At 35.4% G+C, this 25,203-nt stretch overlaps 1 long non-coding RNA gene across 1 annotated transcript; it reads left to right on the top strand.

Moving 5' to 3' along the window:
• Positions 1–830: 830 nt before the first annotated feature.
• Positions 831–24,183, top strand: LOC125254382. The gene is made up of 7 exons (XR_007181651.1): positions 831–1,211; positions 8,416–8,502; positions 9,340–9,558; positions 10,003–10,064; positions 11,417–11,468; positions 15,363–15,467; positions 23,589–24,183. It is a non-coding gene; the product is annotated as an uncharacterized LOC125254382 (long non-coding RNA).
• Positions 24,184–25,203: the final 1,020 nt, after the last annotated feature.

The following is a 25,203-nucleotide window of genomic DNA, read 5'->3' as shown; positions in this document are numbered from 1 at the left end:
GTTTAAAGGCTTTGAAGAAGCATCAGATCTTTATAAAAGATATTAGAAGTTTTGATTGTGGCACACTGTGGTGATTTTGTTTTGCAGTGAAATAGTTTTCTCTTGTTTACCATTACAAATATTGGTAACATTTTAGTTTGTGGACCAATTCTCAATATTAACTAGTTGCTTATTAGCTTGCATATTACTACACATATTAATGCCTTATTCTGCATGACCATATTTTAAATCCCTTTATCCTACCCCATACCTAAACTTAAACACTACAACAACTACCTTACTAACTATTAACAAAGACTATAGAATAACACAAGACGCGTCACTCGTATTGTTTTGAATGGGAAAAGAGCTAAATAAGAGCCAGTCGCCGACTGGTAAAGTCATTGCGTCACCTCAGCTGCCGTTAGAACCTCCGGTTCCTATAGAAACATTCAGACGCGCGGCTCTGAAGTGAGACACAAGAGACGCACATTTAGGACTGCGCATGCGCCTTAGCTTGATCCAGCCTGAAAAATATTTTTTTTTTGTCATGATTCGAGAGTTTAGAAACAAAATTTATGAGACAGTTGATGTCAGATTTCATTGGTGATTTCAAATATGAAATTTAATCGAAAGCTTGGCTGACAGCTTTAGAGAATTTGATTTTTCCCCATTTATAGGAGCTGCACTTGAATGCACGAGTGGCGTTTCAAAGATGGCCGCCGAGTGAAATTACTTTTCTTAAAGGGACTTTGCTATTAATAAGCAGTAAATTAGGAGTTTATTGAGGCAAAATTCGTAGTTAATAGTAAATGTATGTTCCCCAAACTAAAGTGTGACCCAAATATCTAAACATTCTTAAATCAGGATACATATTATTTTTTGGTACATTACTATTGTGTTTATTGTATATTATATTGTGTTTATATGTCTTCATATTTTGTCTGAATATAAAGGTGAATTGGCAGTTCTGATACTGACTGAGAGTGTGTTCCACCATTACAAAGATGGAGAATGTTCTAGACCTGGATGAGGCGAGAATCCCTTCTTGTAAAGAGACATGGACAAACCAGATGAGTGGATGGAATCCATTAGACAAGCCAGACTGTGCTGGACATTTAATTATGGTTGAGTGGTGGTGGAATTACATTGACCATCTTGAACTGAGACGGGGCTGAGGAGAAGTTTAGAAGAAGATAAGAGAACAGAGTGACACACGGTACCAATAACAGGTGAGATAAACCTATATATTCCTGGCATTAACGCATCTTATTCACTGTGTGTGATCTGTTTGGGTGGGTTTAAATTAAACAGGTTAGAGCTAATCCAAGTTTTGTTATCTATTATATATCTATTTGTTGAGTTCTACTGGTTCTACATCATTTTATTTAAAAAATGTCATAACAAAATCAGTGATTATCTGAGACTATGTTCGCTCTGTCATTATGAACTCAGAACAGCATTTATTTGAAATGTCTTTACTGTCACTTTTGATCAATTCAGTGCATCCTTGCTGAATAAAAGTATTAATTTCTTTCAAAATAAAAATAAATAAATAATTTTACTTACCCTGAACATTTTGAATACTGAATAACTCAAATGGAGGATTTTACTTTATTCAGACAACTTTTATTTTCCACAAATCATTGTATAAGTGCTGCCATTCATCTTGCATGTTAGAGCGATACAAATAAAATTAATCTAGGATTACAGAAATGAAAAATGATTATGTTAAAATTATGGTTTAAATGTAACCTGATTATGTTTTAAACTAGTTTTAAAAGGTAAATGATTTGGACTGAATTAATTAGACTTGCTTTAATGTAAGTTTATTGACACTTTCTTTAATTTAAAGTTTAGTTTTGTAAGTAGAGATTCTGTGACATGGTCATTTAATTAATCTGATTTATTTCTGCCTGGATCTAAAGATCGTAATTATTCTCCTAGCATCTCAATGAGTGCTGCATCATTAGAGATCATTTGCTTTAGTACCTGCACACTTCATTTCAACGTCTTTAGTCGCGATTGTGATTTTTTTCATCTCTCTCTTCCTCCTCCTTTTTCTGTCAGCTAGTGAGCTCAAGTTCTTCTCTTCATCCTGAAGCTCATACTGCTGAATATGCACCTGCACTCAAAGCTTTTTGGCAGTTTTCTGGTGTGTGTTGAGGTCAAGGGCATAGATTTGGTTTCAGCTTTGGGGGGGTTGAACGTTGGTATGGTTGTATTGTATTGGGGGGGTTGTAACCCCCCCACAAACTACGCCCCTGGTTGAGGTGCTAAAGACTATGGGAGAATCTTCAATCCTCCAGATTTCATGTCTTTCCTGCATGGAGCACAGTGCTGATCCCTCTCTTCAGCTCTGTGCTTCTCTTATTCCATTTTTCATCCTCCTCTCTTTGTGTGTTATTATTCCCAGGATAAAAGCATGAAGCTCTCAGGTGTCTCCACTTTATCTCTCAAACACATGAGAATGTCTGTCTGTTTTTGTATCTCTCATCACTCAAATATAAAAAAATTGAAGATTCAAGCTGCTTTATTGAACTGGTAAATAAACATTGGAAAGCATTAGCAACTGTTTGCACCTGTTAGAATAATAGTAAAGTGTTGTAAATTCTGAAATAACTGAAAAAGCAGCATGTGACACAAATGAAATCACTTATATTTGGGCTTCTTCTTAGCCTAGATTCTACACTGCAAATAATAATTTTCTTCCTCAGTATGCTTCTCTTGTTTTCTAGTACAAATATCTAAACATTCATAAATCAAAGTACATTTACTTGAGAAGCAAAATGACACAAGATATTATCTTCTGCCACTGAGGTAATACAAATAATGTTCATTTCAGTTTGAATTAAGTTTTTTTTTTGACCCCATTGATGGATATTTGTTCTTGTTTTAAGCTTATTAATTTTGATACATTTTCCAGAAAACAAGCCTCAAAGAGGCCAAATTTTGCCCTTTTATAAAGTATTGATTTTGTTTCGGGGGTCTACTAGAACAGGTTTTCATGCTTGAATGTTCAAAAAACATTTTTTTCCCCTCACATATTTGACATTGTTGCAGCACCTCTCTTCCCAGTCTGTCAGTAACACTCTGTTTAGTTGTTCCAGACTCTATAGAGCTTATTTACCAGAGAAACAAGCGCGCCGCCATCTTTATGAAATTGTCTTTTAACTTCCGTTTTGCGGTAGCTCTGTACATTTCTATGGCATCGCTGTCAAAGAATAATTAGATGGTTAAGTGGATTTACATGTTGTAGAGTTAATGAAAGTTATCATGAGCATTGTTATGTTTAAAGCAGATGTCTTAACAAATGTCAGTAGATCGGGAAGATTTTAAAACGAGCAGTTCATTCATAAACGTAATATCGCTGTGGAAATACAAACCGGAAGTCAAAAGACAATGAGCGCAACGCTGAAAAGGGGCGGGGCTACATAAGGTCTATAAAGCTCCTCTTTCCAAAAAGCACAGTGTGCTGGTCAGCTTGACCAGTGTGTTGTGATCGGTGTTGGGGAAAGTAACCTTTAAAAGTAATGCATTACAATATTGTGTTACTGCCTAAAAAAGTAACTAATTGTGTTACTTAGTTACTTTTTATAAAAAGTAATGTGTTACATTCTCAAGTGTGTTACATTACTTTTGCTTTACTTTTTGTCACCTAGGCTGGGCTTGCTTGTTTTTTTTTTTTAATAACAACAAAAAAAGTTATATTTTTGGCAAATGTTAAGCCCCTTTCACACCAAACGTGAAATGAATAAGCCTCAGGCTGAAGGAAATGCATATTTACACCTGTACAGTAGAGGGCGCAGCTTAAACAAACCTTTCAGGTGTGCTTCCATTCTGGATTAAAGAAGAATAGGATACAGGAGAAGAAAGTTCAACACTCTTATTTCTAAATCTAATCTAAAGTCATTTTTGCATATTAGTATAATTGATTTAGATCATTACATGTCAGCAGCAAAGACGTTGGTTAATAAAGTGAGATTAAATAAAGTATATTTGTGTAATTTAATGCTGTTAATTATTACAGGTTTGCGTAAATTTCTGAGATTGCATTTCACTGTTTTTATTGATTTTGGGGACAGGAGAGCTGTCAGTCAATAAATGTGAAAAAGTAACTTGCATTACTTGTTTAAAAAAGTAACTTAGATATTTTGTTGTAACTTGAAAAAGTAATGCATTACTTTAATAGTTACTTGAAAAAGTAATCTGATTACATAACTCAAGTTACTTGTAATGTGTTACCGCCGACACTGGTTGTGACTGGTCAGCCGCTTTGAGAGTGTTTCAAGAGTTTCAACACACTAATGCAACTCAGCCAGGACTCATCCCCATTATTTTGCATATGCCTAGGGCGGAAATCATTTAAATAAGGGATACTGTGACATGTTTGTGGCGAAGCATTACAGGGAGTTTAGAATCAGTGCTTATAGACAGTGATATAGAGAGTAACTCCCTTTAGAGTGACTTTGTGCTTTGTAACTTTGCAGACCTTTTTCATGCTCAAACAGCAACATTACACACTAATGAAAGTTCTAATACTCTTCAGTTAATTTGCTTCTCAGGTAAATGAATCTTGATTTTAGAATCTTTAGATGTTTGTATTGGAAAACAAGAAAAAATCATTTTATGCAGTGCAGCTCTACTCAACCAACTTCCTCCTGTGATGCCTTTGAACATTACTGAAGGATGAACATGTACAGTGGATACTCAATGATGCTTTTCCTTCACTATCTGGTATGACTCATTCATTGTAAAAACTGCCTCTCTCTGTCTCTGTTCAGAGAGTTTTTCTTTTAGTGTGATTGATAGCGAGATGAACACACTCCAACACACATTGCCGTCACTGACCTCTACAGGAGGATCCCTAGAGACAGCCTGGACTGAGGAAGGACACACACTCATTTATTTACCTACCAACACTGAGACACTCACTGTTACACACTCATATACTCAAGAAAGCACATGCTGGACCCGCTAAATGAATTTTGTGATTCTCGGAGGCTTTAACATCTTGTGTTGGTCTTTTTCACATAGTATAGCTTCAGGCCTGTTGCACAACACACACATATATATGCAGAATTTTAGCACCCATATTGACCGGTTGCACCATTGCAAAATTCACTCCCAAATAGAGCAATGCTGTACGGAAGAGGATTAGGGCCAAGCAATAATAAAAAAAATAATAAAACCATCTTGAGATTAAAGTCCTTGTGTTTTGAGAAAAAAACTCGTTAAATTTCTAGAAAAAAGTCGAAATAAAATATCAAGAATGAACGCATTCGAACAGTGTCATGTTCATTGCATACTGATAGAGGACATGACAGAGTTGTATCACTTAGTTAAAAAGCTTAACTTGGCTTAATGCATTAAAAGATCAAATTCTGTACACAACTTATTAATAAACCATACTATGTGCAGATAAACAGATGAGCGCAAATGAACGCAAAACATTTAATTACACGTTAAGCATTTTCCTCCATAACGTGCCTTATAAAGAAAACCGATAGAGTGGTTTAATGTACAAACTAAGACAGTGGAATTAAAAGATCAAATTCTCTAAACACCTTATTAATAAACCATACTACGTGCAGATAAGCATAATGACTTCAAGCTATAGGCTGGAAGAGTGTGTATAGACATTTTTCAATAGTCTATAGGCCTATTTCTTTTTGTGTAGCCTATTTAATATGCCTGTAAGCCTGCTTATGTGGCTAGATATAGATTGTCCTTTTTGTTTCTGTTTGCACATTTACAGTAAAACATATGAACGCCACTTTTTTCATTCTTGAAGTGAACTTTTTGTCTGTATGGTGATTAGATTCACTATTTTGCTCTGCCGCCTTGAACTTGAGAACACGCCGTGCCTGCTGTGCACATGACGCTTCCTCCATAGCGCACACAGAGAGAGTGCGCGAATTTACACTTGAACGGACAAATACACATAATTAGCTAAAGCTGATAGTATATTTGTTACTAAAAGAAAGCCTAAAATCTAGCTTGACCAAGAGATCTAACTCTGTCATGTCCTCTTTTAGTTTGCAATGAACATGACACTGATCGAATCCGTGTTTCTTGACATGTTTATTCTTGACATTTTATTATCGACTTTTTTTCTTGAAATGTAATGAGTTTTTTCTCGAAACATAACGACTTTATTATCAAACTTTAATGAGTTTATTCTCAACATTTTATTTAGACTTTTTTCTAGAAATTTAATGAGTTTTTTCTCAACATTTTATTTTGACTTTATTCTCAAAATTTTATGAGTTTATTCTCAACATTTTATTTTGGATTTTTTCTCGAAAGTTAATGATTTTTTTCTCGAAACATAACGACTTTATTATCAAACTTTAATGAGTTTATTCTCAACATTTTATTTAGACTTTTTTCTAGAAATTTAATGAGTTTTCTCGAAACATAACACTTTATTATCAAACTTTAATGAGTTTATTCTCAACATTTTATTTAGACTTTTTTCTAGAAATTTAATGAGTTTTCTCGAAACATAACACTTTATTATCAAACTTTAATGAGTTTATTCTCAACATTTTATTTAGACTTTTTTCTAGAAATTTAATGAGTCTTCTCGAAACATAACGACTTTATTCTCGAAATTTAATGAGTTTATTCTCGATATTTTATTTCGACTTTTTTCTCGAAATTTAACGTGTTTAATCTCACTTAATAATGACTTTAATCTCGAGATGGTTCTATTTTTTAAATGATTGCTTGGCCCTCTTACCAGCAGAAAACACATTAAAGTGAAATATAAACCTGTTTATTGCTGCTTATTGATGGAGTTAACTACTCACACTACTATTGTTTAATGACTTGATGCAAGTTAATACACAGCGAGAGACATGCAAACACTTTCTATACAGTAAATTTGACTGAATTCAGATGATTTAAGCAGCTTAGAGCTACAGTTTGGTTTCTGGATTGCTTTCTGTGCAGATTAATTATCATTTGGATGTGAATGTGAATGTGAATCCCATCCTCATGTAAATTTGATTTCAAGACAATAAAGCTGAGTTAATAGTTGCTAACCATTATATTCTGATGAGACTGATTTTACATTTTTGTATTTGGGATTGCATTGTGTAAAAATAATAATTTTTTAATTATTATATAATTAAATAAGAATTATTATTTCAATAATTATATAATAATTATCTTTAAATATATATTGTTAAGACATAATTTACTTATATAATTTGTTGATACATTTTAAATTATAAAATCAATTATTATAATTTTAAAATAAAAATAATAGTATATTATTATTATATTTTTTTAAATATTACTTTAACCTTTAATTTGAATAATTTGAATAAAATCTGACCTAGTCAAATCTCAGTGAATTCATTTATTTATATAAATCATTTAATGTATTTATTTAAATGTATTAAATTTAAATTATTATTATTATTGTTATTACAATAACAAAAAAAATTAGGTCATGAAGTCAATTTTTGTTTGAAGTCACAGTTGTGTCTCTCATGTGTTGCTTCAGGCCTAAAATTGTATCATTTTTTCCATGTTAAAGTCGCTGTTTTCCCACTGAAACCATATGGACATATATTTTATCCCGTAGGACCAGATGCACAATTGTACACATTCACATTCTAAAGTTACTGCATGAATTACATCCTGATTCAGTCTATTTCAATCATTTATGTTCACAGCCCTCCTGTTCTCATTTCGGCACGCATTGATTTGCTGCCAAAATGGGCCGTTATAATATTCGATGGGGAATTGAGAACGAGTAAGTCATTTAGTCTCTCACCCCTCGTCCATCCTTAATCTGTTAGCGTGTCAGAACCCTGACCTAAGAGATTTCAATCTACCACATTTAAATTGCCCGATCACTTAGTAAAGTAACAGCACACCTGTCTAACACATGCACCATTTATGCCACGAGCATATAGTTGTCTAGTCCAGTGGTTCCCAACCACATTCCTGGAGGCCCACCAACACTGCACATTTTGCATATCTCCTCAATCAAACACACATGATTAAGGTTATCAGCTCATTATTAGAATATCTAAAATGGGTGTGTCAGACAAAAGAGATATGCAAAATATGCAGTGTTGGTGGGCCTCCAGAAAAGGGGTTGGGAACCACTGGTCTAGTCATATTAAACTGTATTTTAACACCAAACTCTACATACACCAGCTTTAATTCATTCTTTTATCCCAGTAAAAGTCTTTTAAACTGCTGGATTATGCCGACATGCTCAAACATGTGCTTTCATATGCAGTGGACGTGCTAGCTGCTGTCCCGGAGGTGAGACGATTAACGTTATCATCCATCGGGCAGCTGTGCTCTGCGCTTCCATTGGCACCTCACGGGCGATCCGTCAGCGGTACACGGATCTGATATGCTGCACATAAACGCAGACTGTATAAATGCTGTGTTTTTCCTCTCTTTTAGTCTCCTCGGATGGGTGCGGCCTTTGCTCTGGCAGGTGAACAGGTCCAGCTGGTGATAAGGATGAAGTTTGTGGATGCCGTTGTGTGTGTGAGTGAGCATATGCATGAATGACTTTGCATTTATTTTCATGCCTCTATGTGATACTGTGAGTGTGAGTGTGTTTGTGTGTAACTCCATCTGCTCTCGGCTTGCCTTGGCTGTTTTGGTTTCCTGTTTTTTTTGTTTTTTTTATTCCTCTCTCTCTCTCTCATCGAGTGCTGTGAGATTCCCATTAAGCAGAGGTACTTTCAAGCTGCAGCTTCCCTATGGACAAACTATATAGGCACTAATAACTTGAAGTAGTTAAAAAGCTCAAATACAGTAAAGCTCCAGTACACTTCTGAAGAAGTAGTTCACTTCACTACAAGCTACTAACAAACAAATAGCTTACTGCTAATTGAAGCAATTTATGGAGCCAAGATATTAAGCATCATATTAATTCTGAGTAGAATTATTAAAATCTCTCAATTAAAGGTAGGGTAGGCAATTTGTATAACACTTTTTGTTATACTGGTTAAAACTCTCTTCACATCAGCAAGTTTTCTTTTAAGAAAGTAATACTTTTTTTAATCAATGACTTTCATAATGATAAACAGCAGTATTTAACAAAGTACTTTATTTTACTATAAAAGATGTAAAATTGTTGGACGTCTGAGAACAGGGTTGAACCTTGTTCACTCACCTTAGGCTGTGATTGCAATGACAATAGCAATAGGAACAATAGCAATGACGTTATCAATGCTAGTTATCAGAAAATAGCTTGTCATTAATTTGAAAACAGCTGCTCTAGTCACACTACTAACTGGTTAACAGTGAAAAGATTTTTTATATAGGTAAATATGTAGCATTTTATTGATATTATTCATATGTAACTTTTCTCTTCAGCCCCGTCGATCAGAAACCTGTAGACGATCTTATGAGCCGCCTGCTCATTCCACAACACACGGCACAGTGGGAGTTTTCATGCATTGTTTACTGCCGGAGCCCTGCAGCGTCAGAGACATTATTGTTTCCTGGCGCTTTCATATGTTCAGATAAACGTCAACACACCAGTTATTCCCGTATCCATGAAACCGAATTTATATGTCAGCATCTCTGCTCAAGGTCAGTAAGCGTGGGTTTCATCTTCATATTCAAACATTCATACATGTGAGTCTCTCACCTTCAGCTGTCTGGAGATCCACATGCTGCGGTGGGAATGATGTTTGCAGGCGTAAATCTGTCTAAACGACAAGAGTTCTCCAAATGAGTTTCTGCCTTCAGGGTGTTGTGATTGCATACGTGTAGTGTGTTTTAAATATATACTATATGTAAAACAGCTCTGATATTTGAAGCCTCAGGCAGTGTCTTGCGTGTCCAGATCTCTCTTAACGCTGTTTTAATAAGTCTTGGGTTATTGAATGCAGTATTTTGCATATCATTAAACACAGAGGCCTGAACACTTGCTCACTTTTCACAAATAACTGATTTCAATAACACTGCAAGCAAAGAAAGAACAAAACAGTGATATTTCCATTTCTTAATTAGTGTTTTTGTCTTGTTTTCCAGTTAAACAGGATATTCAGTGAGAAATGATGTAGGATGCGGACCTGGATGGTTGAAAGTTGGAGGTGAGAAAAATTGCATTCTGATGAAGAATTCTGAAAGACAAACAGTTTTTTATTTGCATTTCTCTAGGAACAATAGGTCAATTTAGATTTCATAATGGCTTGAAAACAAGATCAATTTACCAGAGAAATAAAATTGCAGAAAGTGAGGCCTCCATAACCAGCAAAGACATTTCCTCTCTCAAGATCCATTAATGTACTAAAAACATATTTAAATCGGTTCATGTGAGTACAGTGGTTCAATACTAATATTATAAAGCGATGATTATATTTTTGGTGCGCCAAAAAAACAAAATAACGACTTATTTAGTGATGGCCGATTTCAAAACACTGCTTCAGGAAGCTTCGGAGTGTTATGATTCTTCTGTGTCGAATCATGATTCGGATCGCGTCAAACCGACAAACTGCTGAAATCACGTGACTTTGGCGCTCCGAACAGCTGATTCGACACACTGATTCATAATGCCCCGAAGCTTCCGGAAGCAGTGTTTTAAAATCGGTCATCACTATATAAGTCGTTATTTTGTTTTTTTTGGCTCACCAAAAATATTCTTGTCGCTTTATAATATTAATATTGAACCACTGTACTCACATGAACTGATTTAAATATGTTTTTAGTAGCTTTATGGATCTTGAGAGAGGAAATGTCATTGCTCCCTATGGAGGCCTCACGGAGCCATCGGATTTTAACAAAAATATCTTAATTTGCGTTCCGAAGATTAACGAAGGTCTTACGGGTGTGGAACGGCATGAGGGTGAGTAATAAATGACAGAATTTTCATTTTTGGGTGAACTAACCCTTTAAGACACTAAAATTAATTAGTTTTATTTGTTTTTGCAGCGTGATTTGAGCTACATGTGAGGATTGTTTGTTGAGCAATGTTCTCTTCAAAAACTTTGATTCAACGGCTCTTTCGCAGAATGCTCAGTCACAGTAAGATGATCATTAATCAGTGTAAAGGCTTTAATCAACATCAATACATCGACCAGTCGTGCAGAATTCAATTAGATAAGGGCTTTTTATTTATTAGACGCACGCCTGTTCTGCTCCACCGTTAATCCTGAGACCCCTGCTGAGTGTTACCACAAATCCCATTATTATTCTTATTTTACTAAAATGATGTTTGATTTGTTCTGTAAGGAGGATGTTTATAAGAACTGCATAATGCATCAATGCGGCTATATGAATGCAAATAATGCATATTTGACACAAAATGAATGCGCATTGGATTGTGCTATAATATACCTTTACTTTGCATTTTTATGATAGTCTCAAATAGGAAAAGTCGTTTTTATGTAGTAAAATTTTATCCTGCACCACCAAAACATTGTAACATCCTCTCTTCATTTTGCAGGTGAGAAGAGGAAAAAATGCAAAGGGATGAAGAAAATGATGATGGAAAGCAGGTGAAGATCTTCAAACATGCTGACACAAAGTTTGCGGTTGCAAACAAATACAGACACACTCAAACAAATAACCAGTATGTTCCTTTCCAGACCAATTCCTTCCATCAGCATTTGGTTTGTGTCTGTTTCCATCAATAAATCAGAGAGTGATCAATGATGCTGTCTAATGAATATGTTTGCCTGTACTGCAGTAATTCAGCTCAGGACTGACGACATGTTTTTTTTACTGCAGTCAAGACCAGTGTTGGAGAAAGTTACTTTTTAAAGAATAATGCGTTACAATATTGCGTTACTCCATATAAAAGTAACTAATTACATTGCTTTTTTTTTTTTTTTTTTTGGCGATGGTTTAAAGAATTAATGCTTTTAACAATATAATATACACCTGCAACCAAATACAGAAATGTGCTGCAAATAGCACAGACCACAATGGAAAGGTTTTAAGGGGACCCCAACAAGTGATGAACCTGGCTGGGACGTGCTTATTGTTCAATGTCTACTGATCAGTGGTGTTGTTGATTACCTGAAAGGTGAGGGGTTTTTTTGTTTGTTTTTTTACATCCTGATCATATGTGCGGTGTGAATATTTGCAGCGCGTTTCTGTATTTGATTGCGTTGTGACTATTTGAGCTCTCTCGGCCACTGTAGGCAACACTTTATTTCGATGGTGCACTTCAGACCTTCTACTGACTAAAAATAACTTTTTAACTACATGTAAACTAACTCTCATTAGAGTATTAGTAGACTGTCTGCTTAATATCTGCTAACACTTTATTTTGATGCTCCCCCAACAGACATTCTACTGACTATAAGTAACTTTGCAAGTACAAGTCAGAAGAGTATTGATCCATCTGGAGTTTATTAGACAAATAGCAGTACAGCAGAGAACAAATCCAGTAAACAGGCAGTTTGTCAGGGCAGGCAGCAAGCAACAGAAACAATAGACAGGAAATGGGTCGAGGCAGGCAGCAAGCAAAGCACAAATGATAAACAGGCAAGGGGTCAGGGCAGGCAGCAGAAATCAGAATCCAAATAAACAGTCCAAGTCAGTACACAGGCAAGGTAACGCTCAGAAATGACAACCGGCGTTAATGAAGACTTAGCACAGAAGTGCAAGTGAGAGTGTCTTTTATGTGAGCGTGAGTGGATGTGTGATTAACGGCAGGTGCAATGTAATCAGTCCCAGGTATGAGGGTTCATGGGAAACAGTCCAAATGAAGTTAATACTCAGTTGAGAGCTCCCTCTGGCAGTGCAAGAGATCTGGTGCGGGAGACTCATTTGTAACTACATGTCAACTTACTAACCCTAACCCTATAACAGTCTACTAATACTCTAATGAAAGTTAGTTGACATGTAGTTGCAAAGTTACTTATTAGTAGAATGTCTATCGAAATGAACTGAGAATTTTAATTCAGTAGTTTAAAAAACGTTTAAAAAAATTTATTAAACAGAAAAATAATATTCATTACTTTTTTAAAAAGTAACTCAAACATTAAGGTGCAAATTTCTAAAGTAATGCATTACTTGTTACATCAAAAAGTAATCTGATTACTTAATGCACATTACTTGTAATGCGTTACCCCCAGCATTGGTCAAGACCAGAACCAAAAGCTCTAGTGTGAAACTCCTGGATCAACACATCGAGAACCATATTAAAGGATTAGTTCACTTTAAAATGAACATTTTACTCACCTCAAGCCATCCTAGATGACTTTGTTCTTTCGGATGAACACAATCGAAGTTATATTAATAAATATCCTGACGCATTCAAGCTTTATAATGGCAGTGAACGGGAAACAACGAGTATGAAGCTCAAGAAAGTGTATCCATCCAAACGTACTCCACACGGCACAATATCTAGCTTCGGCCAGACCGCCTTCCATATTCAACTTAGGAAGCGTAACTGACGTCGCGACAGTTACTCTTTTTTTGTAAGCTGAATACGGAAGGCGTAGGACGTAATATATATGTTTTGAATTGCGAGAGGCATTACACTTTCTTCGTAAGTTGAATACGGAAGGCGGTCTGCCGGAAGCTAGATATTTTACTTTATAACTTGTTAAATATTGATATTTTTCTTACAAAAACGCATGGCTTCACTTCAGAAGGCCTTTATTAATCCCCCGGAGCCGTGTGGAGTACGTTTATGATGGATGAATGCAAGGGTGTAGATTTGGTTTCAACTTTGGGTGGGTTGAACGTTGGTATGGTTGTATTGTATTGGGGGGGGTTGTAACTGATGGCTTTGAATATTGGGGGGGGGTTACCTCCCCCCCATCCCCCCCACAAACTACGCCCCTGGATGAATGCACTTTCTTCAGCTTCATACTCATTGTTTTCCGTTCACTGCCAATATAAAGCTTGGATGAATCAGGATATTTATTAATATAACTCTGATTGTGTTCATCAGAAAGAAGAAAGTTATATACACCTATAGGATAGCTTGAGGGTGAGTAAAGCTTGGGGTAATTTTCACTTTAAAGTGAACTAATCCTTTAAGGCTGTGTTGATATTCTTGACAGGTTTCAAGTGCACAGACACCAGATCAAGCAGTTTTTTGACAATCCTTATCTTAAACTAAATCTTGATGGAGGCGTCCTGTCGGATGCCACGCTCCAAACATGCATGCAATCTGAAGTCCAGATCTATCTTGCTCATTTGAATATCAGACAGAATTTGTGATGACAGATCTTGAGACGGACACAGAGTATTTCTTTTCAGAGCAGCGGTGCAAGAGTTTGTCCCTGATGATTGTAGAAGCATGTCAGGCCACATGAAAGTGAGAGGAAAACATCAGAAATGAGGTGAAAGTCACATAGAGGTAAAGATTGTGTGAGCTGAACAATTTACTACAGATTATGTAAATGTTCTGATTGCCTCTGTGTTTGTGTGTACAGTGACGAGCAGATCCTGATTTATATGATTAAAGTAAAATATCTAATGCACGTTGGCAGATATGGCTCTGAATATACAATATGTTTTGTGGCACAAGGTCACAAGTCTGATTATAAAAGCTTTGTGCTTATGTGGAGGTTTTTCTTCAGAGTACTGGACTTCTTTTAGGGCAGAAAGAAGATTTTGTTACTGTATGTGCTTGATTCACACATTCGCAAAACCATCATTAAAACATTCATTATTCGTGTTCATTCATACATTCATCAGTATTACTATTGGTTATAATCTTTGACGTGTACATTTTCATGCACGAATTTGGAAACTCCAATCATGTCTTGTTGAAGAGAGGGGTACTGTTATTTTTCTAATCTATTGAGCACACATTTACCTGAAAGAATGATGCAACAGGTGAAAAAAAACTACTCTGAAAAAAAAAAAATGGTGTAGAAACAATTTTCACTCAGAAATTGCTATGAAATTTCACAAATAATTTCAGAGAAACGGCAATTAACGCGTTGAATTAAACATGAAATTTTGAATTGAAAAAGTAATTGAAAAGGTTTTCTTGTAAAACATTCTATAATCGTTTTATTTACAACTTTGAAAAATGTACCACCTAGAACACCCTATATAGCAACTGTAGAGCGCAACACAACATCAGTCAAAACTCCTTTGAGTTATGGTGAGTTTTCACTCACATTTTCTTTTAAAAAAAATGTTAAAATCTAGTTATAGAAAAATGATAATTGTCATAACATATTGGATAACATAACAGACAGTAATGATTCTCAATATAAATGGGTGCTGAAAAATGGGGCAGAGCCTCTGAACTCATGATTCATTCTCTTACCATCATCATCATCATCTCACAGCTCTGACACACTGAAATACATCCAGCACTTCTGCCCTTGGGTCACAGAGAGAAAAAGAATTGATTTGTTTGATTCTAAAAGCCATTATTTAACATTCTGAGGCACATTTCCTTTCTGTAACCCTAGAAACCTGTCTGAGTGAGATGAGAGAGACACAGAAACAGGAAATGTGAGATGCCTTCCTCTTCCTCCTCAGGAACTCTTGAAAAGCTCATCTGTGATTCCTCATTGGTAAGAAGATCTTAATGGTTTCATTTTATTATTTTATTCTTATTAAATTAATATATAATATATGTATTTTTTTTATAAATTATTTCATTAGGTATTATTTTAAGGTAGATAGTTATGTTTATTATTTTAATATTGTTGTTGTTGTTACAGTACCGTTCAAAAATTTTGGATCTGTGAGATTTAATGTTTTTGAAAGAAGTCTCTTATGCTCACTAAGGCTACATTTATTTAAAGTAAAATAAATAATAATTTAAATAATAAAATAATAAAATGAACTATTGTAAAATTATTAAAAATGTTTTCTATTTGAATATAAAGTATACATATATAACATATACAGTACAGTCCAAAAGTTTGGAACCACTAAGATTTTTAATGTTTTTAAAAGAAGTTTCATCTGCTCACCAAGGCTACATTTATTTAATTAAAAATACAGTAAAAAAGAGTAATATTGTGAAATATTATTACAATTTAAAATAACTGTGTACTATTTAAATATATTTGACAAAGTAATTTATTCCTGTGATCAAAGCTGAATTTTCAGCATCGTTACTCCAGTCATCAGTGTCACATGATCCTTCAGAAATCATTCTAATATGCTGATTTGCTGCTCAATAAACATTTATGATTATTTTCAATGTTGAAAACAGTTGTGTACTTTTTTTTTCAGGATTCCTTGATGAATAGAAAGTTCAAAAGAACAGCATTTATCTGAAATACAAAGCTTCTGTAGCATTATACACTACCGTTCAAAAGTTTGGGGTCAGTAAGAATTTTTATTTTTATTTTTTTGAAAAGAAATTAACGAAATGAATACTTTTATTCAGCAAGGATGCATTAAATCAATCAAAAGTGGCAGTAAAGACATTTATAATGTTACAAAAGATTAGATTTCAGATAAACACTGTTCTTTTGAACTTTCTATTCATCAAATAATCCTGAAAAAAAAATATTGTACACAAATATTTTGTACAATTGTACACATTAAATGTTTCTTGAGCAGCAGATCAGCATATTAGAATGATTTCTGAAGGATCATGTGACACTGAAGACTGGAGTAATGATCCATTGCTCGTTGACATTGCCATCACAGGAATAAATTACTTTGTCAAATATATTCAAATAGAAAACAGTTATTTTAAATTGCAATAATATTTCACAATATTACTGTTTTTTACTGTATTTTTAATTAAATAAATGTAGCCTTGGTGAGCAGATGAAACTTCTTTTAAAAACATAAAAAATCTTAGTGGTTCCAAACTTTTGGACTGTACTGTATATATATATACATCATTCTAATATGCTGATTTGCTGCTCAAGAAACATTTCTTATTATCAATGTTGAAAACAGTTGTGCTGCTTCAGAAACTATGATATATTTTTTCATGATTCTTTGGTGAATAGAAAGTTCAAAGGAACAGCTTTTTTAAAATAGGAATCTTTTGTAATATTATACATGTCTTTACTGTCACTTTTGATCTTAATGCATGCTTACTGAATAGAAGTATTAATTTCGTCAAATCTACTGACACCATGGTATTGTATATTTGTTGACAAAAAAATAAGTGTTCTAATTTGTTCTTTCATACATATATGTTTCACAAACTGACTAAAAATTATATAAAATATGACCAATATTAGTGGTATGCCCATATTTAAGTGGACAATGTCATCTGTGTTCTGATAAATGTGTTTCAGTGTCCTTTCTAATGTTATTTTTTTCTCATCATATACAGCATATTTGAAACTGTGTGGGTGTGTTTATTTGAGTATATGTGTTGTAAACATGACATGTTCATTTGTGTCATGTGTGTTTATGTAACTGTCCCGTGGCTCTTTGGTGATGCTAACATAACATCTCTCCACGCTAACAATTTCCTGCAGCCAGTTGGCAACATACACACAAGCCAACAGTTTATCAAACTCTTCTTATTTTCTATTTCTTATTTTACTTTCCTTCCAGACATTTAACCTCCCTTATTCAGGAACACTTTGATACTCCAAGTATCCAGCACTGCCAGATCACCTTTTTGACATTTACACTGTAAACGAGAACCTCAAGCATAAGTGTGTTTGTTTTTGTTTTTCAATTTAATGTGTAGAGACAACTACGAATAGGCAGATTTCCTGAACATTATAAGGACGTAAGCATGCTCCAAGCTAGTATGCAAATGCATGAACACATGGTCCTATTTTATATAGTTAACATGCATTGCTGTGTTACAGTTGTAGTTGCAAAACTTAGAGCTGAATGTGTTGTTATTGAGGTATAGTGGCTGCCCCCAAACAAAGATTTTCCTAGTCAACTGGTAGTTGTTCATTTAAACCATTAGTTGACTAGCCATACATTTAGCCTTACATTTATGAGGTTGACGTTGCTGACTCGTCTTCTCCGCAGTATAGATGCACCTATAGAGAGAACATGTGGTAAGCGAAGTAGGCCTACTAAGCTTCCACTAATAATAGCATACGTTTATCTAGGTTAATGTTAGAGCAAGTGGCCATGTAACTACTTACGTGTTTTAAATGATAAGCCATATTTGAGGTCAATGAATGATAGGTGAACGTTTGGATTTCCTGCCTGATATAATAGAGTGGTATGGAAGCTTGTTTCCACCACGGAATAACATTTTTTTAAAAGATACTTTTTTCTCACAAGTGCGAGTTTCACTCTTACAATTCTGACTTTATTTCCCTCAGAAACGCAAAATGTAAACTCATAATTGCTAGTTATAAAGAAATAAAGTCAGATTTACGAGATATAAACTCGCAATTCTGACTTCTTTTCTTGCAATTCGGACTTTTTTCCCTCACAATTGCAAGTTTATATATCACAATTCTGACTACATTTCTCAGAATTGAGAGATATACAGTAAACTCACAATTGACCGTTCACAAAGACCCGCCCCCTTTAGTTTCTGTTGCTACGTCTGACAAGCCATGACATTCTCTCACACCACACATCATTTTTCACAGAGTAAAAAATAACATCGCAGAGCAATGAGGACACTGAAACGCGTCGACAGATAAGACAGAGTAGGTTACTTTTGATATGAAACTGTCTCAAATGTCAAATTTTGTCATTTTTAAAGAAATTTAAACAATACTTTGTGGATCTTTAATGTGTCATGACAGATTGCTGTAGCGCCTCAGTTCAAACGGCGCGTGAACCGATCATCTCTTACTACTGGTTAATTTATAGCATCAAATAAACATGAATGAACATCAGAAGGAATATTGTTTCAACCGTGGAAAGATGTCATTACACACCATTTTTCAAGTTCAAATGCACCAACGTTAATCTACTAACTCCCCTGACTGCTTTGTAAATGGTGGATTCAGATTATGATCGCCTGTCAATCAAACTCCCTGTGAAGGGTCAATTGTGAGTTATAAAGACCAATTCTGTGGAAAAAAAAATCTTGCAATTTTCTTTATATCTCGCAATTCTGACTTCTTTTCTCAGAATTGTGAGATATAAACTGACAATTACAAGTTATAAAGTCTAAAAAATCTTGCAATTTTCTTTAGCCTAAGGGCCCTATCAAATGCGGCACCAGGCGCGACGCAAGTGTTTTTTGTGCTAGTTTCAGCCCTATGCAGTTATCATTTTCACGTCCTGCGCCACGTTGTTTACATAGCAAATGCATTTGTGCCCATTTGTGTGCCCATGGGTGTGCTGGTCTGAAAACGAGGCGTGTTCAATTCATTATCAGTATTATCGGGTCAATGCCGCAATTTTTTTTTTTGCTATTTGTGCATTAGTAATATGTGCCTTTAGGCGCACGTACGCTCTGCTTATTACACGCACAGGGACGCGCAGCAGCACACAAACATGCCAAATATTAAAAATAAAAGGATTACTATGTAAAAGATTATTATTGTGTGTATGAAGATAAAAATGCTTTGGTGGAATCTGGCTTGTCCTGTAGATGCTCTGCTTATGCGCTTTAACCTTGTGCACGAGCAGATCCATTTCCTTGCTAGAGAAGCGTTTAGTTTTCCCGCTTGCAAATTCTGCCATCTAAATAGCGAATCCGCCATGTCGCAAACGCAACTGGCTTTTAAAGGGAATGGGAGATGAGACTCTGATTGGTTTATTGCACGTTATGCCCAATACACATCCATTACTCATCACCCTTTTAGACCATGCACCGGGTGCAACAACCATTTTCCCATTGTTAATCTAGCAAAAGAGGATTCGGACATGCGCTAAGTGCACTTGCGCCATGCGCTTTAGACTGTTCACTTAGATTGTTAAAATAGGGCCCTATATCTTGCAATTCTGACTTCTTTTCTTAAAATTGTGAGATTACATTTACATTTATTCATTTGGCAGACGCTTTTATCCAAAGCGACTTACAAGTGAGGAATACAACAAGCGAGTCGCCATGACGAGGCAAATAGACAAGAAGTGCTCATAATACAAGTTATAGGCAGTGCTCAGATTATCCTAAGCTACAATAGAGAGGGATTAGAGGAAGTGAAAGGATAGGAATAAGAAGTTTTTTTTTTTTTTAAGATGAGGTTAAGTGCTCACGAAAGAGATGGGTTTTCAGCTGTCTTTTGAATATTGCCAGAGATTCCACATTCCGGATGAAGGAAGATCATTCCACCAGCAAGGGACAGTGAATGAGAATGTTCTGGAAAGTGATTTCGTGCCTCTCTGTGACGGTACCACAAGCCTTCGCTCCTTTAAAGAACGCAGGTTTCTGGTAGGAGTGTAGACTCGTAAGAGTGAGTGGAAGTAGGAGGGTGCTGAGCCTGTGGTAGATCTGTAAGCAAGCGTCAACGCCTTGAATTTGATGCGAGCAGCAAGTGGTAGCCAGTGAAGAGAGATGAAGAGAGGCGTGACGTGGGCTCTTTTGGGCTCGTTGAAGACGAGACATGCTGCTGCGTTCTGAATCATTTGTAGAGGCTTGATTGTGCATGATGGCAGTCCAGCCAGAAGTGCATTGCAGTAATCAAGCCTAGAAATGACCAGGGCCTGGACCAGATACAGATATACTCGTAATTGCTAGAAATAAAGTCAGAATTGCTAGATATAAACTCACAAATCTGAGTTTATATCTTGCAATTCTGACATTATAACTCACAATTGTGAGTTTATGTCATGCAATTCTCTGAGAAAAAAAGTCAGAATTGTAAAATAAAAAGTTATTTTTAACAAGCTTTCATAGGAGTGGTGCAGGGAAGATGTCAAAACCTGGAAGTCTAATTCGTCGCTGGTTGCTTTGAGATTTTTCAATAGGGTTTTATAATGGGGTTTTTCAATGAATGAGTAAAATAAAGTAAACATAACTTGACCATACTTTGATGTTTTGTTCTACAACGTAAATTACACATTTTATCCTTTAGATAAAAGTATCTGCCAAATACATAAATGAGTTTTGAAGACTGTAATTATTTTTATAGTTGTGTTTGGTGCCACTAGTTGTGCAGAAATTATATCCTTTACCTTGAAAGCCTCTTAGTAACAGTAACAGTAATGTTATGCAGATGTGGAGATTCCTCATGTCCTCTGAGAGAATACTTCATCCTCCAGGTCATTTGCATATTAAATATAGTTCTATTATAATGCTAAACAACCTTGAATGGGCAAAAGGATTATACAGAGCACAAAGACGAGCAGCTCTTTGACTTTCATGATCATCAGAGGATAAACAAACACACCCTTTTACTGTATTTCTGTGGGCAGAGCTAGGGAAGATGTCATCTGTATTTTTGTAGGTTTAATGCATTCTATTTTCAAAAGTTAGAAACGCCCCACAGCATTTGTGCTCCAGACATGAATGCTTTCTCAAACAATGTCTTGTTGAGCAGAGCTGTGCTGCATCTTTATTAAGTATTCAGATGCATGCTTTGTTGATAAAACAGGCAAAATAATTGGAAGGAGAGTTCCGAGCCAAATATAACTATTTTGTGCAGAGGGAAGACGTAATGTGAGGTCAAAGTTTACAAATGGTGACCCTTCTGTGACCTCCTTTTCCCTGCCAGCTGTGGCTGGTCAGCCGAGGGTGTTTAATATCCACCGGCACAGGAGGCAGTGACACACACAGGTCATCAGTTGCAAGCTTGATTAAAGCTAAGTCTGTGTGTGTGTGTGCGTGTGTGTGTTTTATTGTATTGCTTTTGTGAAACTAGGTAGTGACTATTGTATCTGCCACACAATCTGGTACAAACCACTTCTCTCTCAAACCTCCTTCTTTTTGTTGCATTGAATAAAGTTGTTGGTTTATGGTTGGATTATGCATTTCTTTTGTTTGCTTAGATTTTGCAGCTCCTGGAAATCTTTACTGCCATCATTCACACACTGCTAGATTAAAGTGTTTCCATTACTTTTCTGTGAGCTTTTCAGTATCTTGCAATCATAGGATAAATATTTTTATCAAATTAATTTGAATGCAAATGGATTTGATAATGAATTGTTCTGACCAAGTTCTGAACCAAGCAATATCTAACCAATGAAGTATTTTACATCAGAGCATAACTAAAAAAAAAAAATGTGTTTAAATTTTCCTGGTCTGGAAGACATGATGTTGTGTTTCATTGGTTGATTGTTGGATTATGCAGTTCTCCAGAGGCTTGACATGATAAAAACCATAGGTGCTGCTCATCCAGTGTACTGTGGAAATTTCACAAGCCATTTAAAGCACACACTGGAATATTTAATCACCATTTCTCTAAGAACATTATAAAGAGCTTCACTGTAGCCACGACACGTTCAGGGGATAAAGTACTGGAGCAAATCTGATTTCTGCTACAGACAGCAATATTCCCTCGATCTATAGGTCCGTACGGGCCTTTATAACCCTCACGGACAAACAGCAGGAGATTAATGTCTTTCCTGCATCATTTGTCCTCTATTCTAAGTCTTAGTCCGTTCTGAAAAGTACATTGTTTTCATCTACATTATATGTATCTGAGCTTAAGCAGTATTTGAAAAGGGAAAATTCTCATTTTTAGAAATGGAAAAGAGTAATTAATATTTCTCCAACTGCTTTAATTGAAAAATAGCTTTGCATTAAAGAATTGGAGTGGTAGCACTTTATTTTACAGTCATTTTCACCATGTATATACTATGTACTTACAATAACTGGTTAATAACAAGGTACCTTAACCTAACCTTAACCCATGTAGTTGCTATATATTAAGCAGTACTTTCTTAGGTAAGTACACTGTAAGTGCATGTACTGTAAAATAAAGTGCAACCATTGAAGCTGCATATGAATTTGGTAATGAATCATTCTGACCAAGTTACAAACCAATTTGATTGATTCATTGAAATGAACTGACTCGTTGTTGACAAATCTCAATGACATCACTATGTCTTGTGAAAATGTATTAGAGATGCACCGATATATCGTCCAATCAATATCCAATAGTCAGGGCCGATATAAAGGAGGGCAGGAAAATGCGCTGAATTTGTGATTTGTGTAAAGAAAATGCTAAGAAACCAGTTTGTTGTTCAATTTTAATAGTAATTATATGAATTAATAACATTCAGAAAGTTAAGAAATATTAATTTAATTAATTTAATTTAATCAGCATTATAATGCTGTGAAAATTCACTAGTTTTTATTTATTTAGACAGACAGAATAAAGCATATCTTTTTAATGTTTTGTTTTTTTAGCCATAACATGAAAATAATTCTGTTCTTATCATTGTTGACCAACATTTAAACATCACTTTTAATTGAATTGAATTGAATTGAATTATTTTATTTTATTTTTAAACTTGCTCTCAAAAAGATCATGCAAAACTAAACGCTGTTTAAAGTTTCTCCTTGTCCTACATAAAGAAATGCTCTGTGAAGTTCTCTGCCACCTTTTCTGTTTGATTCATCATGAATGCTCCTTCAGGCTCCGTGGAGCAGAAAAGTTCATTTGTCTTGGGCTTGTAATGGGTATGACAGTTCTAAAAAAAATAGACTTGGTGGTTTCCAAAGATAAATTTGTTGGAGAGGTGTTGCCTCCTCCCGCAGCTCCTTCCAAAAAAAGCTTTTTCCACGTCTCAAGAGAAAGAAAGGCTTATAAGAATCGTGGAGGATGGATATGGAGGAAGAGAATGGAGAGAGAGCATTTGTATTGACCCTGTTTTATGCCTTTGTCTGGCCCCAGACAGCCTGATCCATCTTATGGACCTGTTCCCCAGTGGGCCCCTGGCACCCGACCCGATACCTGGACCATCTGTGTGCCATCGTCTGCCAGTGATACCATCTGCCACTGATAATGGCCACGTACACAACTCTCCTAGCTGCTCCTGTGTTGGTATCATCCTATAAACATTTGTCTCCTTCAGAACTGTCATAATTGAAGACACAATATTGAGTCTTTTACACTTGAGGATCCAGAGTCATTTTTATCTCTGGATTCATTATATTGTCCTATGTTTCACACTGATCCTGTGTAGTTTGTTTTTAAAGATTTCACAAGGTAGATTTGTAAAAGCCTGTCGTAAAGCTGAAGTGTGTAATTTACAATATTGCAAAAAACACAGTATTGAAGTTAGTTACTTTTCCATGAGCTTTTAAGTTGCTTGCACTCTCAGGATAAATATTTTTGATATGCAGATGAATCTGATCAAAATGAATTATTCTGACTAAGTTATGAAACCAATTTTATCGATTTATTGAAACAGAACCGATTCAAAGAATGATTTGTTGACACATCACTGTCTTGCGAACAAATTATAACCAATAAAATTATTACTAGGTTTTTTCACGACTATACTGAAAGATGTAATTACATACATGACTACATTATGGAGAAGAGAAATGGGTTCAACTGCGTTTTTAGTTTTAAACTGTGCATTATAATGCTGTCATATTTTCTTTTCCAAAGGTTAGGTGCTAAATAGGAAAAGGATCTGCCTCCTGCAGTTGATTTTGATATTCAAGATATTATCAACTGGCCTGAATTCTGAGATCGCAATAGATGTGAAGGACTATAATGCATTAAGAGCTCGCTCAGGTACTGGGGAGCTAAACCATTTAGTGCTTAGTAAGTAAGTAGCAAGATTTTAAAATCTATACAATGTTTAATAGAAAGCCAATGGAGTGTTGACAGAACCGGGCTAATATGGTCATATTTCGTGGTTCTAGTAAGAACTCTAGCTGCTGCTACAACCACCAAGTAGAGCGTTACAGTAATCTAGCCTTGAGGTCATGAACGCATGAACTAACTGTTCCGCATTTATCATTGAGAGCATATGTTGTAGTTTAGATATATTTTTAAGATGGAAGAACTCGGTTTTACAGATGCTAGAAAGATGGCTTTCAAATAAAAAAGATTGGTGTCAACGAGCACACCCAGGTTCCTAACTGAAGACAAAGACTTAACAGAGCAGCCATTAAGTGTTAGACAGTATTCTAGGTTATTACGTGAAGAAGTTTTTGATCCAAAAATTAGAATCTCTGTTTTTCTGAATTTAGTAGTAAGAAATTACTGGTCATCCAATTTTTTATATCAGCTATGCATTCCGTTAATTTTGTGAATTGGTAAATTTTCTCAGGGCTCGAAGAAATATAGAGCTGAGTATCATCAGCGTAACAGTGAAAACTAACGCCATGCTTCCTAATGATATCTCCCAAGGATAGCATGTACAGAGTGAAAAGCAACGGTCCTAGTACTGAACCTTGTGGTACTTCGTATTGAACTTCGTTTACTACTACAAACTAACGTTCAGATAAGTAAGATTTGAACCATGCCAATGCAATTCCACTAATGCCAACAT

Source organism: Megalobrama amblycephala, linkage group LG19 (assembly GCF_018812025.1).
Source record: "Megalobrama amblycephala isolate DHTTF-2021 linkage group LG19, ASM1881202v1, whole genome shotgun sequence".
In the NCBI taxonomy this organism is placed as follows: domain Eukaryota; kingdom Metazoa; phylum Chordata; class Actinopteri; order Cypriniformes; family Xenocyprididae; genus Megalobrama; species Megalobrama amblycephala.
The sequence above is the reverse complement of the archived record's forward strand: the minus strand, read 5'-3'. Positions and strand labels throughout refer to the sequence as shown.